This window comes from Lissotriton helveticus, chromosome 2_1, assembly GCF_964261635.1.
Source record: "Lissotriton helveticus chromosome 2_1, aLisHel1.1, whole genome shotgun sequence".
Taxonomy (NCBI): domain Eukaryota; kingdom Metazoa; phylum Chordata; class Amphibia; order Caudata; family Salamandridae; genus Lissotriton; species Lissotriton helveticus.
The window spans coordinates 1,853,181,806-1,853,203,620 of NC_136059.1; positions in this window are offsets into that span (position 1 = coordinate 1,853,181,806).

The following is a 21,815-nucleotide window of genomic DNA, read 5'->3' on the forward strand; positions in this document are numbered from 1 at the left end:
GAGAGGGTGGGTTGTGAGCCCCTGGTGTTTCTCCACGAGGGCATACCCCTATAGCTATGTTGAGATGGGTCAGTGAATGTTGTGCACTGAATTATTTGGGGTGGGACAGGTTTGTGTGCCCAGCAAGTTGTAGAAGCTGGTGTGGGAAGCAGGAGGGTGGCATTTGGTTGAAATATTCCAGGCTATATGACTACCTGTGATTATCGATGTAGGGTTCTGTGCAGCTTCTTATGATAAGGGCAATGGCAGACAACAAACATGATATGAATAGTCTTATGGTGGCATCATGTAATGTGCAAGGTCTGAACAACCCCAGGAAGAAAAGGCAGATACTTGGATATTTAGATAGACACCAAATCACAGTTGCTATGTTACATGAGACATACCAGAGCCCTGGAATTGTGCCCGTTTGCCTCGAGGTGGGCCTTGCACCGTTGCTTTGCATCTTACTCTAGCTATTCCCGGGGAGTTGCTATCTTAGTCACAAGAGGAGTGCTGTATGTGCCCTGTGGAACTGAGTCAGACGCGGGCAGTAGATTCTGCCTGATCTGGGGAAGGCTCCATTCCCGTGATGTGATGTTTGCTAAATATTATGACCCCAATACCGATGACCCTCAGGTGCTTCTCCAGGTATGGAGTAAAATCCAGGAGATCGGCACTACCCATGTCATATGGGGGGAGACTTCAATACGGCGCTACAACCATGAATGGATATGTCCCGAGCTTCTCCGGCACATTATACAATCACGCAAAGAACTCTGCGAGATATTGTAACTGATAACCGCTTACTTGATTCGTGGAGCCATACACACCCTAAGCTGCGGGAGGGCACACACTACTCTACAGTCCACTCATCTTGGGCCAGGCTTGACTATATATTCATATCTGTGGAAATGGCTCACTGGCTGAGTCGAGCAACCCATTTAGCCGGAACATATTCAGATCGTTCCCCAGCTATTGCGGAAGTCCACATCCCCTTCCAGTACTCCCCGTACAGTAGCTGGCATTTCAACCCCTTACACCTGCAGAACACAGTATTTAAGGCGGAACTGGAGCAAGACATCCGTGATTTGTTTGAGCGCAATGTTCAATCCGTCCCCAGAATCACCACAGTATGGGAGGTGTTTAAAGTTACGGCCCAGGGCTGGTGTATATCTAAAGGTGGGGGCATCCTTAAAATGTTGCGTAATGACCTCTCCAAATTGGAAAAGGAGCTTAAACAATTAGAAAATGATATTAGCGCTAGTATTGACGGTCATGCACTTAGAGCCACCATGCATAGCAAGCTGACCGAATATGGTGAGATTGCTGACAGGGAATTCAAATTCCGGGGAAAACCGCACATGGCAATTGTATACGGGGAAGGGGACAGGTCAGGCAAGGCCCTTGCAGCTGCGTCTAGGCCCCCTAAATTTTCCAACTATATAACGGAGATTCAGGATGCACAGGGCAACACACATAGGAATCTTCCTGATCTATTAAATACATTCAGAGTTTCTACAGAACTCTGTACTCTTCCCAAAGAAGCACCCTGCCTAACCTGTCTGAATACTTCGATGACACAGCGTTGGCCTGCTTGGGGATACCCAGCAGAAATTCCTGAGCTTGGATTTGGAGCAGGACGAAATCACGGATGCTATCATGCAGATAAAGTCTGGGCGGCCCCGGGGTCCGATGGTCTGCCTATATAATTTTACAAAGCCTATACCTCGATCCTAGCTCCTATCCTGAAGGAAGTGTTCTATGAGGCATTGGAAGAGGGCTGTTTACCTGGAACTATGCGCATGGCCCTAATAACCTTATTATTGAAACCTGAGAAGCCCCCACTTTCTTGCGATTCCTATCGGCCCCTATCTCTATTAAATTGTGACACAAAAACACTTGCTAAAGTATTGGCGACCAGACTTAATCTATTGATGCAGCGACTAGTACTTCCAGACCAGGCGGGGTTTATCCCTAGTTGTGCTACGTCGCATAATCTTAGAACCCTGGCTGCAGTCCTACAAAATATTGATCATAACTGCTCAGCGGTGGTGGTATTCCTTGACGCTATCAAATCGGTTGATTCCCTGGAGTGGGACTACTTGCTAAGTACTTTGGGATGAATGGGGATGCCAACTACCTTCTCCGATGGGTACAACTGCTCTACAACCAGCCGGTGGCATCAGTACTTTTAAATTGCGCCAAGTCCACCCCTTTCACTATCTTCAAAGGCACGTGTCAGGGTTGTCCATTATCCCCTATTTTATTTGTCCTTACAATTGAACCCTTAGCCACGATGCTCGAACAGCAACATAATCATAAAGCATTGATTTACCCTGCTAGGCAGCTGCTTTTTTCCCCATACGAAGATGACATGACACTGTATGTTAAAAAACCCCAAGAAAATCTCAACCCCATATTATGCGAGAAAGCTAAATTTGGTGCCATATATGGAGTACAAATAAATTGGTCAAAATCTGCAATTTTCACCCTAACCAATAACACCCTGTCACATCAGCTGGACTACCCTCTCATATGGGAAACTGACGAATTGAAATATCTGGGCATTCATGTCACTAGAGACACAGACACGCTAATGAGAATCAATTACGGCACAGCAATAGATAAGATAACTGACACCATCACTAAGTGGCTGCGACTCCCCCTTTCAATGGCGGGTAGGATCTCATTATTCAAGATGGAGTTATTGCCGAAGCTTTTATATCTTTTCATTAATATCCCATACCACCCAGGGAGTTCATTCTTAAATACACTCAGATGACAACTTACGAGGCTCATATGGGGCAGGAAGCAAGCACGACTTAATCTAAACACGCTGATGCTGCCATACCACCAGGGGGGGTATGATGTCCTGAATTGTTTATTTTTTTATTATTGTGCACAGGCCCATTTTGCAATATACTGGTTCCACCCTTCATGCTGCATTTGGCGGTTGAAGATGGCATCACCACAGTATGGGAGGTGTTTAAAGTTACGGCCCAGGGCTTGTGTATATCTAAAGGTGGGGGCATCCTTAAAATGTTGCGTAATGACCTCTCCAAATTAGAAAAGGAGGTTAAACAATTAGAAAATGATATTAGCGCTAGTATTGACGGTCATGCACTTAGAGCCACCATGCGTAGCAAGCTGACCGAATCTGGAGAGATTGCCGACAGGGAATGCAAATATTGGGGAAAACCGCACATGGCAATTGTATACGGGGAAGGGGACAGGCCAGGGAAGTCCCTTGCAGCTGCGTCTAGGCCCCTACATTCTCAAACTATATAACGGAGATTCAGGATGCACAGGGCAACACACATAGGAATCTTCCTGATCTATTAAATACATTCAGAGATTTCTACAGCACTCTGTACTCTTCCCAAAGAGGCACCCTGCCTAACCTGTCTGAATACTTCGATGACACAGCGTTGGCCTGGCTTGGGGATACCCAGCGGAAATTCCTGAGCTTAGATTTGGAGCTGGACGAAATCACGGATGCTATCATGCAGATGAAGTCTGGGCGGGCACCGGGATCCGATGGTCTGCCTATATAATTTTACAAAACCTATACCCCGATCCTAGCTCCTATACTGAAGGAGGTGTTATATGAGGCATTGGAAGAGGGCTGTTTACCTGGAACTATACGCAAGGCCCTTATAACCTTATTATTGAAACCTGGGAAGCCCCCTCTTTCTTGCGATTCCTATCGGCCCCTATCTCTATTAAATTGTGACACAAAAATACTTGCTAAAGTATTGGCGACCAGACTTAATCTATTGATGCAGCGACCAGTACCTCCAGACCAGGCGGGGTTTATCCCTAGTCGTGCTACGTCGCATAATCTTAGAGCCCTGGATGCAGTCCTACAAGATATTGATCCTAATTGCTTAGCGGTGGCGGTATTCCTTGACACTATCAAAGCGTTTGATTCCCTGGAGTGGGACTACTTGCTAAGTACTTTGGGATGAATGGGGATGCCAACTACCTTCCTCCGATGGGTACAACTGCTCTACAACCAGCCGGTGGCATCTGTACTTTTAAATGGCGCCAAGTCCACCCCTTTCACTATCTTCAGAGGCACGTGTCAGGGTTGTCCATTATCCCCTATTTTATTTGTCCTTGCAATTGAACCCTTAGCCGCGATACTCGGACAGCAACATAATGATAAAGCATTGGTTTACCCTGCTAGGCAGCTGCTTTTTTCCCCATACGCAGATGACATGACACTGTATGTTAAAAAAAAAACAAGAAAATCTCAACCTCATATTACGCGGGAAAGCTACATTTGGTGCCATATACGGAGTACAAATAAATTTGTCAAAATCTGCAATTTTCCCCCTAACCAATAACACCCTGTCACATCAGCTGGACTACCCTCTCAGATGGGAAACTGACGAATTGAAATATCTGGGCATTCATGTCACTAGAGACACAGACACGCTAGTGAGGATCAATTACGGCACAGCTATAGATAAGATAACTGACACCATCACTAGGTGGCTGCGACTCCCCCTTTCAATGGCGGGTAGGATCTCATTATTCAAGATGGAGTTATTGCCGAAGCTTTTATATCTTTTCATTAATATCTCATACCACCCAGGGAGTTCATTCTTTAATACACTCAGATCACAACTTACAAGGCTCTTATGGGGCAGGAAGCAAGCACAACTTAATCTAAACACGCTGATGCTGCCATACCACCAGGGGGGGGGGGTATGATGTCATGAATTTTTTATCTTTTTATTATTGTGGACAGGCCCATTTTGCAATATACTTGTTCCACCCTTCATGCTGCATTTGGCGGTTGAAGATGGCTACATGGCCGCGATACCCCCGTCATGTTACCTTTTCACAGCGGTGAGGTAGCGCGAACGGGACCCGTCCATGGTTGATTGTAACATACTGGCATAGCATCGAATAGCTCGCAAGCTGGAGAACCCTGTGCTATACTCTCCCAAAATGTCCCTGTCGCATAATCCCTTATTACGAGTCACGAGTGAGGGAATATGTAGGAAGATGTTGGATGGCCTTAAGTATTACACCTGGGGGGACCTTTCTGTAGCAGGGCAGTTCCGTACAAAGGAGCAGTTCTTTGGAACACGTACACCAACGTTTATGGACACATTTAAGTATACTCGTCTTCGACAAAGCATGAAAGCTGCTCCCCCTGGTTTTCCTGCAGCACCAGATACACTTGCTCCTTTACACGTGCTCCTACAGGCAGAGCCCACCGCCACGCCATATCCTTTTTATATAAGCATACACAGAAAGCACCGTCATCACTCCCTGTTCGGGCCCGGCACGAATGGGATAAGGACTTGGGCGCCCTATTGACCAATGACCAATGGGAACTTAGCTGCAAACAGACAGAGGCCATTACTAGCAACAGCAGGCTAAGCCTCATTCATTATAAGTTTTTGCACTGGTTATACCACATCCCGGGCTAAATTTGACAGATTTCGACTCGGGAAAATGACAACTGTGTGAGATATGGTAGGGAGGGTGCGGACTTCCTACACCTGGCATGGAATTGCCCCCCGGTGGCGGAATTCTGGTCGCAGACGTTTGACGGGATCTCAGAAATGATAAGTGTCCGAATGATGCCATGCCTGCTCCTAGCCCTCTTGGGGTTGATTCAAAACATCGAAACAATACATAAAATGTTCCTAGCAATGGGGTTGCTATTAGCGAAGCGGCAAGTAGCATGCTGCTGGGGGAGAGGCCGTGCTCCCAAGTTTAAAGACTGGTTTCACTCATTGGCCACTTGGCAAGATCACATGCACAACTATGCAGATCTGTTACCCACTAAGTCACGCCTGAAAGAAATTTGGGTCCGACTCACCTCCTATTTGTTGGCGCAAGAGGCTAGGAGCGAGGAAGAGGAAGGCGGGACTGCTTTGGAGACAGAACGTGAGGCTGTCTCTGAGACCCGGTCCCCAACTCCACAGGAGGATTTGCCTAGTATAAAGCTCTATCCAAGACCAATGTGGGGAGAGGGGGGGCCATGGTATAGATGTATTAAGGCCTCTCTGCTATATATGTTTGAAATGAAATTGGGGCACTAAGTTTGGAACTATACTGTCTTTGTGTTGTCCGGGTAACTTGCATCGTCTAGACCTCGTATATACTGGTGTAAGATGTTGCCTGCATTGCATGCGGATAGACTGGACTGACAAAGTTGGACTGCTAAATGTAATATCTGGACCTAAATCGAAGTTGATTGGGAGGGGAAGTAGATGTTCTATTAATACTGGTACGGGAAGGTGTCATGTACACGAGCAACGATGTGACATATGTTATGTGGCCTTTTTTCATTACACTGATGTACTGTACAATCTCTTAATAAAGGTTTTTAAAAAAAACACAAAAAAAACGTTCCTCGTCAAAACAACTTTAATAGTTCTGCTGCTAATACATATAAAACAGAAATCTTGCTTAACAAAATACAGCTCCCTGCTGATAGAGCTAGATTTCATCAAGATTAAGCATCACTCTGTTTTTTGTCTCAGACAGACTGCATTTAAAATGCCACACAGATTTTGTTGCAAGTGAAAACACATGGCACATGAAACATGAAATGAGGCCTAGTCAAATGCTTTTTAAAAGTGGCACATTTGGTGCATGCAAAGTGAAGGGCATGAAATGAGGCCTGGTCAAAATGCCTTCAGTCTGAAATGCTTTCATTTAAAACCATGCTTAATTAATTAATCATGGATGTTTAATGTGTCTAGTTTAGATTTAACCTCACTATAGAATGTATATTTAATTTAGAGAACATTTATTTGAACTTTTAAAGTAGTACATAATTGTGCTGAATTAACATGTTTTTTCAGTGTAGAAAACTTGTGATTTCAGTTTCCTCTTTAGCTTTGAAGATAAGATCTACACTCCCTGTTGCCGTCTCAAGAGAATTTGGCTTTGTTGCATATTTAGACAATACATATTCAGTTCATAAAACATCTTTCTTATAATGTGTATTCATTAATCAACCATGCACCAACACTACATGTGGGGCAAATGGATTTGGAATGAAAAGCTATCTAAAACATTAGAGCATGTTGCTATGAGTATGTATTAATTGTTTACGCTTTGAAAATTTGCACTGGAGCATGTTTATGCTGTGTTGTGCATTGCACATTTTTGCATGTTGTGCACAAATAATAGAAAAACTGCTTTAAACTAATAGATTTTGCTAGGTAATAACTAATAGAGGGTTCTAGTATGGGGGAGGTAAACATAATGGGTTTTATTTCATAAATTAATATTCTTTTGTGTTTGTTTTGTTTTTGGGCACACAAAAATGGCTTCCTAGGAATCCAGCATGGCTGAGAATTGTTAGCAGTGTGCTGAATGAGAGACGCATGCACAGAAGATTGTGCCAGCTGCTTGAACTGCTAAGTGTTTCAAGTGAAGACACATGGGTCAAGGCCACAGTGAACTGTTCACTCCTGTCATCGTGCCAATGTACCAGTGTTTGTGGAAGAGTGTCATTCCTGCGTGCGATGTGAAAGCGAGAATCATAAGGACTGATACATTTTTCTGTCCTAATGTTGCAATATTTGTATAATTATTGATGGTGAAACATATGACTATATTAAGCCTTAACGCTTCCTTTGTTAAAACTGGTATGAGTGGGATTTGCAATGAGAACAGGACGGTTAGACTCTTGGGTCACCTATGCTAACCAATCACAGTGTGAGTTTCTACTGAAACTGCAACATGATTAGTGTAGTCAGCCATGAATTAGAGTATAAATAATGACCCCGTAGGGGGCGTGTCAGCTTTTGGCTTAGAAGAGAGAAAAGAGAGGAGCAGATCTGAGCAGACATCACATGGGTTAGGTACGTAAATGTCGCGGGTGCAGTCTGGGAGGAGATTGCATCCGAGGAGAGACAGAGGGAGGAGGGGGCCTTGCTCATATTTGTTTCAGAGAGTCTTTTCACGTCATATTTTGGGCAAGGCAGATCATAATCCTCTGTGGTCTTGTGAAGGAGGGGCATTTTCAAGGAGCAGCCTTCTCTGTCAGACAATGGAGAGGAAGAAAGACAGATTGAACAGACCAGGGCAGAGAGAGAGCAGATGATGGAACAGGTTTAGATTTAGACGCTAAAACTCTACGTTTATGCCTTGGCAAACTAGTTTTGAAAAGATTTATTTGTCTCAAGCATTTATTTCTCTTTATGGGAGATTTTTGCCAATTATTAATTATCATCATCATCATAAACTTTATTTCGGTCGTTATGATCTCAAAAGTGCAATACAAAATGCATACAAAGGAGTAAAAAAATTGCCTCATGATAAAATTACATATTTTTGTAAAAGCAACGATATAAATGAGTATCAATGGATACAAAAAAGAAAAAGAAAATAGACATACAACAGTACACACACCTGATAGTACGGGATGGCTGCTCATATCGTAAGGGGAATGGACTGGACCATAAGCAAGAATCCATAGATGGGAAGTGCATTGTGCAGATAATAAATATATAAATAAATACATTAGTATAAAAAGTTCATAAAGGGGTGACCAGATCTTAACATATAAAAATCAACTTAGGCCTCACATTGGGCTTGCATCCTGCTAGAGGTTACTTCTACACATTAAGTTTTTGCAGTAATGTAGAAGTGAGCTAGTTGCTTCGTAGTTCCTCAAATAGTGAGCTAACAGGTTTATATCAAATCAAAATAGCAGGACTGTATAATTAAGGCCATCATAAAGTAACCGTGAGAGAATAGGCTACCCAACTTGCAGAGAAGTAGAATACTTATGATTCTATTCTTGGGGTTTCTATTGCCCGATGGGAAGACTTTAGATGATACCTACGCGAGCACCACATGGAAAATAAAAAACGTGCGACTGAAAAAACAATAGGGATTCTTGTATCATACTGAAGGATCCTAAATGCCTCCGCACATTGTCTAGTTCCAAGGTTCCTACAGATCTGCACCAGCCAACGTTTTCTAGCTTTATAGTGGCCGGGGCAACTGAAAAACACATGATATACTGTCTCATCGGGGCAATCGAATGCCGGACAAATTGAGATTTGCATACCCTTCCATTTGTGGGTGAAGCAAAGGAGTTGCAACACCCCACACCTGAACTGGAGGTAAAGTTTTCTGGTGGCAGCTGGTTTAATAATATCTAGGGCCGGCTCAAATGAAGACCTATATTTTATCTCTAGGAACGCTGAGGTTAACTTGCCTGTTCGGGAGCAGCTGTGAAGCTGTGCCAGATTGTGCTCCTCAAAAAGGGTCTTTAATTGTTTTCTAGAGATTGAGGTGCAGGCAAGCTCAGGATCCACCCAGAGTTCCCGTAGCCCCATACTGATGAACATATGTTTAGTATGTGCCAACCACTGCAGAGTAGAGGCCCCCCTCAGATTTATTTCTTCCAAAAGTTCCTCTCTATAAACAGAGAGTCTCGGGGTGACCCACAAGCGGCGCCAGTATATTAGGGGCTTAAGGTTTAATAAGTCTGAGATTGCCATAAGCCCCAAGTCTAATCGGAGTGGGGTTAGCGGAGTACTCTGTGGGAGATTCAACAAGTATCTAAAAAAGTTGTTCTCTACCTGTGGTAAATTCACGGGACCAGAATTGCCCCATAGTTCAGCCCCATATGTAACCCCTCCCCGCGCTTGTACCTTGTAGATTTCAATGGCTGGGCTAATTGAATTCAGAGTGGACTTTGAAAAAACCTTCATAATCCCACCTAATGATTGAGACAGTTTTAAAAAGTGCAAAACTCACTCTTGAAATATATTTTCCTGAACCCTTTAAAGAACTCTGACTGACATTTGATGCCTCATTCCCTTCCTTTATGGAGTGCTTTGTATGCAACCTAGAATATTTTCTGTATTAACTCTATTTTTCCTATTTTTAATTCTGTAACCTGATTGATATTTGACTAATGAATAAAGGGTCAGAGAACCTTAACTTTTAACTAGAAAATAAAACCCTTTAAAATACTCACAATTCTCTTTATTGGCTTAAATATTAATTATATGTTGGTTTTTTATGTTTATGTTAAGTCTCCTGGAAGTGATACACAGTGGCAAGGGTCCATCACCTTGAAAGCGGTAAACTAGAGGTAAATTAGGTTTTGCATTGAGAAATTACCGTGAAATTACAGCTGGATCCTTGGCATAGGGCTCTATGACTCTTCCTTAGGGGAAACTTACATATATTATTAGGAAAAAGAGTGGCTTTGCCATTAATGGTAATGGCAAAGTCGAGCTAGCAGTAGACACCCTGCTCTTCCAATCTGCAATGGCAGGCTGGCAGCCATTTTGTTGTTTGTCACACTTTTGTGGTACAAAGAGTGATGCAGCCCTGGTTGAACTCTCTGCCTTACATGCCTTGGGTACCCCGGGTACCATATACTAGGGACTTATAAGTAAGTCAGAACTTTCCATTTGGAGACAACAAATTCGGCATACCTTCGGCATAACGTTTGTAATGGGTGAGGACACTGACATTTGGGTCTAGTAAGCAGCCCTCAGGGCACTCTCAGAGTCAAAAAAAATAGCAGCCGGTAGTCCACATAGGGGCAACAAGTGGGGGGAAACCTGCAAAAAGATTTTTTTCCTTAAAACTCACAAGTTCTATTTGCACAGCTTAGTATTACCTAGCTTTGCATGTAGCTCTGTGATTCAACCCCCACAAATCTATTGATATATAATCAGAAAGCTATGAAGCTCGGAAGCCCTGGCAATAACTTGTGCATATAATTTTAATCCAGCTGTTTTTCAATATCTCACAAATGCCCTAGGAATCATGAGATTTGTTTCAGTGTATGCCTTGGTGAATATGATAAAACTATGGATAAAATGAGATGGCTGCAGGGTGTATGACAGCTCTTCTGTTATTGTTAGAATCTTCAGTTGTGATCTAGTTGGCATGTTGGGTCGGTAAAGATCTGCTGATTGCTCTTAACAGTATTTTCAAAACGAAGTATCACAGGGAAAGGCTCAGCAAGGAACTCATTGAGGCCGGACTCAAAGGATTCTTTAAAAAATGTCATCAGGAATAGTTCTTAAGCAAATGACAGAACTAATAAATTCATGTACTGAGCCAAAAAGGATACTGGTGCTGGCAAGGAGAGATTGATTTGCTCACAAGTTATCGGTCCCTGTGTTCCTTGCATTATCACATCACATTGTGGTGTCCTCTTGTATGAATAAATGAAGAAGAACTTGTATGTTTAAAGAGGAGCTTTAATTAAAGCCTCAGCCACAGGAGAAATCATCAACTCACTCGAGCACAGATGTATTCCAGAATCTCACATGAGAATGGAATACTAGCATTGACAATTCCAGTGTATTAAAGATACAGATACAAACATTGAATACATAGTAATATCACACATCTCCCTCCTAAAGAAAGTTTGAACAACACTTTATGGTAAGGATAAATCCTACAGATACTCAAGCAATGGGGAAGGAAGAATCTATGGTAAATAGTCTCTTAAATAAATGGGGGGTCTACGTACTCTTTGACTTCTAAGGGAAGATGAGGGTGAATTTGAACCATTGGCAAAACTAGAAGTTGAAGGATGTAATCCTTGTCTTCCACATCTGTCTGAGACACATAAGGGAATTCTTGATCTAACCACAAGCACTCTGCTCCTGTTCCAAATTCTCCCATCCTCTGTTTTGATGGCATTCTTAAATACTTTCACTACTGCTCTTACCTCGGTATATTTCGACCAAGATCTACAACCAACAGGAGCTTTTATTAGAACAAGATCACCCACTTATACTTTCTGTACATTCACACAATTTCTTTTATCAAAATAAGACTTTCTTTCATCCAAATTCCTTTCTTCCTTCTTACGCCACTCACCAATTCCATTATCAACCAAACCCTTGTTGAGTGTTGGGAGCCCTCCCTTTGAACAACACAAATGGAGATTTTCCAGTTGTCGAGTGGGGTGCAAAGCGATAAGCATTTATTCTTTCCTGTAGAACCGATTTCCAATTTAAACTAGATGATCTTGCCAATTGTATAGCCTCCTTCAAGGTTTTATCAACTCTCTCAACTGCACTGTTAGTCTCAGGATGATACAAGGAACACTTTTTATGTAGTATACCAGACTTCTTCATGTAATCTTCGAAGACCCTAGAACAAAATTGTGGTCCATTGTCGGAAAGAAGACTATTGGGAAAACTCTCTTTCTTAAAAAGAGTGTCAAGGAATTTTATTACCTCATCCGAAGTGATCTCTCTAACAGCACACACCTCAATCCACCTAGAGTACAAATCCATCAAGACTAATAGATAAGGGGTATCACTCACACCTGACAGAGGACCAACTATATCAATAGCCACTTCATCCCAAGGATGACTTGGTAACGATCTCTTAACCATGGGCATCTGCTTAGTTTTCAATATTTTATCACTAGCACAGCACTCTGGGCAATCTCTCACTAACCTCTCAATTTCCAGATCCATGCCAGGCCACCAAAATTGCATGCGTAAAATTTCTTTCGTTTTAACAATGCCAAGATGTCCAGAATGGGCATGGGACAAAAGTTTCTTCCTAATACCCAGAGGCGGCACCATTTTTGTACCACGAGTTAAAAATCCAGAATTTGTAGAAAGCTCGTCAGAGACTAAAGTCCAGGGTTTCTCTAATCGAGAGTTACTACTCAAGGACAGCATCACCCTTTTTATCTCTTCATCCTTCTCAAGCTCATCTCTCCATTCCTTCTCTTCAATTGCTCCTTCTGTAATCTCACATACATTTATGGAATCATCAGAACAACCACACTCATCCTCTTCTACAAAATTTTCCTTACCTACCATTCTTGAGAGACAATCAGCAGATTTGTTTGATACTCCTGGAATATAATCAACAGAGAAATCAAACTCCTGTAAAGATACAATCCATTTCCTAATTCTTGAGGAGATCGCATCTAAACCCTTTTTATCAAAAATCTCCTTCAATGGTTTATGATCTGAAAGAACACACACCTTTGTCCCCCAAATCAGGTTCTTCAATTTCCTCAGAGCCCAATAGATGGCAAGAGACTCCTTCTCTATAACAGAATAGTTTAATTCTGAACCTCTCAAACACCTGGAAGAGCAACAAATTAAACAATCCTTTCCATTTCTTTTCTGTATCAAAACGGCACCAAGACCTTTATCACTCGCATCAGTGAATAAAATAGTGGGTAACCCTGGTATAAATGCCTGAAGAGAGGGAGCCTTATTCAATTCAGATTTAATACCATCAAATTCTTTCTTGCACACTTCTGTCCACACATACTCAACATTTCTTGACGTTAATTTTCTCAACGACTGAGTTTTATCCGCAAAATTACCAATAAATTTGCCATAAAACTCCACCATACCAAGAAAGGAAATTAATTCTTCTTTATTCACAGGCTCCTTAACTTTATTAATAGTCTCCACTAATTCCTTTTTGGGAAAGATTCCTCGATCAGTTATTCTATGACCCAAGTAGTTTACTTCTTTTACACCAAATTTACACTTATTTCTTTTAAGTGTCATACCCGCATCTTCCAAACATCTGAGAGCAGCACATACACGATTATAATGTTCTTTCATACTGTTGCCATAAATAAGTAAATCATCTTGATAGCATCTGACACCTGGTAACCCTTTTAAAATTCTAGCCATAATTCTTTGGAAAACTGAAGCCGCAGATACAAGGCCAAACGGCATTCTCTTATATCTGTAGGTGCCCATAGGAGTGATGAAAGCTGTTAAGTCCTGGGAATACTCATCTAATACAACCTGGTGGTAGGCTGACGCCAGATCTAAAGTGGTGAAAAATTTAGCCCCTTCTAATGTACTCACCATCTCATCTATATTTGGAAGGGGAAACCTGTCAACTACCACTTCTTTGTTTAGCGCTCTGAGATCAACACAGAGTCTAATTTCACCAGTTGGTTTCTTAACCACAACTATGGGAGCTAACCATTCAGTAGCTTCTACCTGTTCAATTACACCACTTTTTAACAATTTTTCGATCTCCTCTTTCACCTTCCCTTGTTCCATTAATGGTATTCTCCTTACTTTTGCTACTACAGGTATGGCACCCTCTCTTAATCTGATGTGGTGCTTGTAACCCTTCAAGCAGCCCAAACCTTCTCTAAACACATTAGGAAACTTATTTGTTAAGTCTTCACACAAGTCTTTTCCCATATCCTTCATATCCACAGTGTCTATCTGCTGAATTTGAACTTGAGGATTGGTATTGGGATTCAAAGTTACACCAAGTTGACCTTGATGTACCCAACCTAGTAGAGTATCCCCTTTCTTTGCAACATAAATTTTTCCCACAATGGTCCTACTCCCAAGTTCTATCTCAGCCATGAAACAACCAACCATTTTGATCGGATTGTCTGAATACCCAAGGGGTCTCACATCTGATCTCATCATTCTTACTTTACCAGCAAAATGTGTGTTAAATAGTTCTTCATCAATTAAAGTAATGCGAGAACATGAATCAAATTTGAAGTTAATCCTGACATTTCCTATTTTTACATCATGTTTTGGATGATCAGATACCTCACAATTTATCTCAAAAGTAATGGTTCTTCCTTGTGGCTGTGATTGACTCCAACGTTTCCTTGTCAAGTCAGGTCTAAATACTTTTGTTCTACAACATTTTCCATAATGACCTCTCTTCCCACACACATTACATGAAATCTTTAACGCAGGACAAATTGGAGAGTTGGCTAAGTGACCTATTTGTCCACATCTGAAACATGAAAATTTGTTACTCTGTTGTGTGAAATTGTTCTGATTTGTTGAACTTGATGCCAAATTCTCTTTTCCAGAACCAGTTTGAGTTTCATTTGTCTCATTTTTCTTAACTTGACAAACAATTTCTTCAATTTTTGTTTCTTCTTTTTTTTCATTCAATGAACCTTTATCTTTTTCTTTTTTTAACTCACCAACGCACTTTGTCATATGTTCCACCTGTTTTGCTATGGCCAATACTTCCTCAAGAGGTGGTTCATCTTTTAACCAAAGCTCTTTTCTAATCTGATCATGTGCACACCTAAGTACAAACTGATCCCTTATTCTTTCATCAAGGGTTAAACCAAAGTTACAAGAGGACGCTAACTTTCTCAATGAAGAAACATAATCTTCTACAGTCTCGTCTCCTTTTTGTTCTCTTAAGCCAAAATGGTAACGCTCCATAATGGTACTGACCCTCGGGAGATAATGTTTGTCAAGTTGTGCAATCGCAATTTCATATTCATTTAAATTGCGTTGTTCTCCAGCAGATAAGTCAGGAAGATGTTCTAGTACATCCTGTCCTTCCCTCCCCAAGCAATGGAGAAGAAGAGCAAGCTTCCTTTCTGCACTCAAATTAGTTCCACATACCCTCGCATAGTTAGCAAAAATCTTCTTCCATTTTTTCCACTTTATGTTTGGTTCTCCTGGGGTATTTAAAAAGAACGCAGGCTGGGTTACATTTTGCATTTTTCTTCTCACTAAATTGTATTTTTTTTTATTTTTTTTATATATACTTTCTTTTTACTTTTTTTCTTTCTCAGGCTTTTACCAAATGTGTACTTGTTAATAACAAACAATGAATGACAAAGTCTAAATTCTATTATTTCTTGTAGACCAGCACCTTTCGTAGCAATTATGATGTAAGTCCTGCTTTAATTTTTTCTTTATGATGTAAAAAGAACCTTCAGGTTATGCAGGAGAATTGAGAAGAATGTTCCTTCTTGTGAACGTTCCTTTAGTATTTAGTGCGTCTCAATTCTAGTTAATTATTATGTATGGAATCCTCTAACAAAGAAAGATTTATGTGAGCAGAATGTCAGCAGTCCTCACGTTCTTTAATCACGAGTTCCTTCTCTAATGTGCGCAAGGACAGCTTCAGCGCGAGCAAGGCTTCAGCGCGAGGAAGAACAGCTTCAGCGCGAGTAATTCTTAGCGCGAGCAATAGAACACCGCGCGTCTTCTTGAGACAGGGCGCGAGGGAAACACGTTGCCTTGCTTAATCGTTTCCGCTCCCTTATTTTAAATAATAAAGATACTATTCAATCAATCCGCCCGCCAAACTCCTCACCGCAAATGTCCCTGAGACAGATACAGCCGCTGGGAAGTCTCCGCTTCCTTTCTCGATCCTATAATTAACACAGCCGCTGGAGGAGTGCGCGAGTCGTCTTTTCTTTTCCTTTTCTCTGTGTTGAGGCGAAGTCCTGGGTTCACCCGATCGTCGCCATAATAATGTGGTGTCCTCTTGTATGAATAAATGAAGAAGAACTTGTATGTTTAAAGAGGAGCTTTAATTAAAGCCTCAGCCACAGGAGAAATCATCAACTCACTCGAGCACAGATGTATTCCAGAATCTCACATGAGAATGGAATACTAGCATTGACAATTCCAGTGTATTAAAGATACAGATACAAACATTGAATACATAGTAATATCACACACATCAGCTCTACAGAAGATTCATGTGGAAGTGACTCATTGCTTATCACTGATGGCACACCACAGAATATTTTCAAATGTCCTATTTTGTTTTTAGATTTTTCAATTTTTCTAGTTTTAACCACACAGATTTTTCCATTAACTACATATAATAATTTTAGGAACTGTAAGGGACAGTGAGAAATAACTGTCATTAATCAGTGACTAATTTATGTCACTAAAGATCTGGAGAGTGGAACAGGTCAATTATATTTCTACTGTAATTATTCAGCCCAGGCTGAATGCACAGTGCTACGCTAAAGTTCATACGGCTTCAGTCTGTTAAGCACAAAAATGTTATTTCTAAAATTTCATTGTTTCAGTGCTCTTCATGGTTACGTGGGATTATTGCTAAGTAGAACATTAATTATGATAATGATGGGTTAGTAAATGTTTCTTCATAAAAAATCTTAAGGCAGAACAAAGCTCTCACATTTTAAATTCAAAAAGAAAATTGGATCATTAGAAAAGCGAGAAAATGACTTTGAAAATTCTACATTACAACCTTTAACCAACTCAGCTCATTGGGTCTGCCCGAGCCAGGCTTCACTAAAAAGCCCAGCTCAACGTCGAAATACCAAATTTCAATCTATCACATGTTGGAGGAATCCTATTCCAGCCCGCATTAGTAATGTTGATTGTCTCATTGAATAGTGTATTGGTTCACATATGGTTCATTCCAATGCCCTGGTAATTGATTCAAAATCACCCACACAATTTAGAGGCAGGTTTTGTTTAATGCTAGGAAAATAATTGGTCAGTTACATTTCGATGTACTGGGAGTTTGTGCCAACAGATAGGGTACCAAGTATTAGAAGGTGCAGCCCTCAAGACAAGCACGCTTGGTGTGGGTATCTCCAGGCGCACTAAAAAGGAAGGTCAAGGAATGCAGGCTGAAGAGTGTGGTGTAGAGCTCCCTTCCATTGGCAGACAAAGTTATGTTGCCAGATGTGACAATACATGGCTGTCAAGCTGCAGGTGATGAAGTAAGTTAGCAGAACAAAATCATTGTTTAAACGGGCAAGCCTGAGGGTTGATGGTCAGAGCTGAGGAGTGTAAAATCTGAGCAGAAAGGGCAAAGAAATCCAGCGTACTTTCTCTGTGTCAGAAAGGATTTACTTCAGTCTGGGGCTTTGGATACAAATACAATATGTTTCAACGCTAGTTTAAAACCTGACTGCAGTAGGTCAAGAGGATTGGGGTATTCTAGTAGTTGAGGTAGTTGTTAGATGCTAAAAGAATAGGAAGTAGAAAAACAGGTCTATTCATCGTATCAAGAGGCCTTGCGTCGGGCTTTTTGAGTAAAGGAGGCACAATAATGAGTCGCGTAAAAAAGAATGAATAGACTCTAAGGCAGAGTTCTTCAATCTGTGGGCCGCGCCCCCCTGGGGGGGCGCACCACCGTCTCAGGGGGGCACGCACTCCTCCGGAAACCTCACCTTTGTCCTCTACTGATTGAAGAAACAAACGGCAGAGTGGAGCTGCAGGGGCCCGAAGAAGGGGTGAAAACCATTAAGGCTTCATTAACAAGAGGAAGGTCTTTTAAAGACCTGTGAAATACTCGCGGCTGTGTGCAGGGGAAGCTGTCTCATCCAGGCTGCCACACACTGGGTTGGGGGGGGGTATCCTGGTTTATTCCTCCTACAGCTGAAATGCTTTAGCTGCAGTGGGAGGCAAGGAGACCCCTTTTCTAAAACTGAAAGGCACTATTTCAGAGCAGAGGAGACTCCTTGCCTCACACTGCAGATTTAATTAATGTCTGTTACTTGATTTCAGTTTTAGCAGAGAAGGCTTCCTGCCTCCCACTGCAGCTGAAGCATTTCAGCTCTGGGAATTTAACCCCGTCCAGGGAGGGACAGCTCTTCCCAGAAAGGCGACAATGTTGCTTTTTAAATTACAGGAGCACAATGATCACAGGGCTAAAAGGGCTTAAAGTTGCCAAAAGACAAATCCCAGTCAGTTTTTTAAACAGCCTGCAAATTGCTTCTCTTGACAATAAATATGGGTTATAAAGAAGTATGTATTCATGTATGATGTGACTTTTTTGTCTTTATTCCCTTTTATTATCAGTCATATCATTCAGGCAGCCCAAAAACACAATTTAAAGTGCTCTCTATTTATATTTGCTGTTCAGAGTATGCACAGATAAGTGCTGAAAATAGAGCTTTAGGCAACTGCTTATTTTTGTACCACCTGGGACATCAAAATAATGAGCTGGCAACCCTAATCATAAAACTGGAAATTTGTTCCAAGATCAGCCCAGTATTTATTTCCTCCACCCTCGATCCCTGGTTAATGCCATAATTGCAATAGCAATAGCTTAACATATCTGAAACCCTGCACTGCCGTCAATAGCATGCTGAGTTACTGCAAGTGTCTGGGAATGCACCCTGCATTCAGACAACTTGCTCCTCATTCTCGCCCTTCACTTTCATGCTCACCCTGCACTCACAGTGATCACAATTCCCTCATACTGACCCCCATGCACTCACACCATTCACCCTGCACTCAGTGATCACTCTGCTCTCACAATGCACTTCCGCAGTCTTCCCTGTACCTCAACCTGTAGCTACACAAGCACACTACACACCCTGCACTCATGTGGCACTTCACTCACCTGTCCCCCTCACTGCTCAATCTGAAATCTCACTTAAACAAGCCCATCACTAACCATGCATTCATTAGTCCTACTCTGCACTAACATGCACACCCAAATTCATATGGTCACCTCAGTCACCCTGCACCTCCACTTCAGAAAGGGAAGGCTGCACCATATTTACAACAATATGGTGCAGCCTTGTGTTTCCCCTGCGCCATAGTGCTAGGGTGTCTTGGTGCAGGGAAAATATTGTTTATGTTCAGGAGGGGGACCTTCCTGTACATAAACAATCTTTAAATGCCATTTGTCTCACTTCCATGTGTGCTGCTTAATGCAGCACACACAGAAATCACAAAATTGATTTTTTTTAAAGAGTACAAATACAAGGCAATTTGCTTTTTCCGTGTGTGCTGCACAAGGCAGCACACATGGATAAATCAAAAATGAGGAGAAATAATGCATTTCTCCTAGATTCGCCAGCTTAAGACCAAGTTTTCCCTGTTCTTAATTTTCACGCTGCCTCACTTTTACGCTGCCCTTGTAAATAGGGCGCAACATCAAAATCAGTGCCTGTTGCAGTGGAACGCCCACTGCAACACCCACTGCCCACCCTTTCACGCTAAGCATAGTATGAAAGAGGGCCTTATTTACAAGGCAGCGTTAAGCCAAGTTAAGTAGCTCAACTCTGCCGTGTAAATACGGCAATCCCCTATCACCACCACAACGTCGTAAAAAGTGACGGTGTGGTGTCTATAGGTGCTTGTACATATGCCCCTGAGTATGATGAAACTATGAGTAGCACTATAACAAAAATGATATGTTTGCCAGAAAGGTGCTATAGAGCGATGAGGTGCATTGTTGGTGAGTGGTAGTGAGGGAATTCATGGAGAAGGAGGAAACACTCATTGTTTTGAACATTATTTGCCGGATATGGCCAGGGATATGCGGGTGGCGGTCGATTATGTAGTGTACCAGATTCCAGAAATTTCTGTCAGGTGGTGGGGGGGCCCGACATTTAAAAAATTCAGCTGGGGGGGCTCAACCTTCAAAAGTTTGAAGACCTCTGCTCTAAGGTGAGCAAGAGATTGAGGGGCATATTATCAAGTAAGTGTGTTACATTATCGCCGCTTTATCGGCAGTTTCCTGCCGATAAAAGCGGCGATAATGTAACGCCCTTACTTGATAATATGCCCCTGAGTCTGTGGTATATGTTATAAGAAGCCATGGCCTTGGTGTCACTTTCTTAAGGAAACGGGTTGGACATAGCCCAAGTGTAGAACCCAATTTAAAGGATGAAAGGCTGGAGGAGACATCTATAGGTGCAGGTACCTGGAGTCGGAAACATCTTTCAGTAGCCTCTAGCAGAGTGGAACAAGAGTTGTTTTCTCTCGCCAGTATGACTGCGGGACTTAGAAAGATCTTAAGGTCTGAAAATGTAATGATCAAGTAGTTAGACAAACTATTTCACAGTGGCGGCCAGAAGAGGTATTATTTATTAATTTAATCGTACCTCTTCTGTCTGCCTTCCCCCTGCCCTGCCCACTGTGCGCAACTGCGCAGGTCGCGGCTGCTATTACAGAAATCAGCTGAAGCAGTTGTAGATTTAGTAATGTATATGAAATTACTGGGTCCTTTTCAAAAGTTAAACTGTAGTTTTAATGCTACTGGGTGGTTTGTAGACGACTCTTGAAAATATTTATCTGGGAAACGTAAATATGCAACATAAAAATGCCCCATTATTGGTATACCATATCTTTGGTTGTTTTTATTGGTAGCACTGTGCCAATGGCTGCCTGAATGCATGCACTGGTAGAAGAAATATTATCAGGATTAGGCCTGGGCATAGTTGATTTTTTCGTGCCGGGCATTTGACCCATGCTGTAAAATAAGCGCGAATTGCACCATGCGCAGAGCAAAAGGGCGCAGCTTCTTTCTGGTGCTCGAGTAGAACAGTTTCTCAATGTAAGCAGCAGGTTTTTCAATGCGAGCGATAGTGACCTGCTGTGACCACCCACACTGAGAAATCTCGCCAGGAGGTGGTCTAGCGTGGGATTTTCCTCTCTCGTGCTCACCAACCTAATGCTGGCAAGCAGTGAGAGAGGAAATATTTGGCTCCACGCAGTTTTTCGGACCTTCGCACTCTACGCGGAGTTGGAAAAACTCTGCAAACTCTGCAAGCGGAACTTAGTTTACCCCCAACCCTAATCCGGATGATCCCTCAAAGGAGAGGGAAAGTCTTGGTCACAAAATTATCAATTAAAATCTTAGATCTTGGTTGATAAGTAGACTTGATGCCTTTTAAGGGGAAAGTGGAGGAAGCAGGGGAAATGGTCTATAAGAATGCAGATGAGTGTTCGGTCCAAAACAAAGGGCAAGATTCTTGCACGTGTACTAGGTGAATGTACAGGAAGAAAAGTGATTTAGTGCACATTGTATGATATACACGTAGAAGAAAAGTTATAGAGTCAAAAACCACATCTTAATATCTCCCAGCAGAAGCAAATTTGTAGCAGACAGTCCATACGATGCAAGGATTTGGGACAATTGTTCTTCGCATATGGATAAGGGAGCAAGGTGTTAGTACAGAAGAGGTAAGAGAACACCATTGCTAGACAAAAATAGAATTAAATAGACTATCATTTTAGAAAAGTTGGAGAATTGTTAAAAATATTTGGCTGAACCTCAGTCCTGTAGCGCATTTTTTAAAATCCAGAAACAACGACAAGCAATATAACAGGAACAAAGCATGGCTGAAGATAATTTTT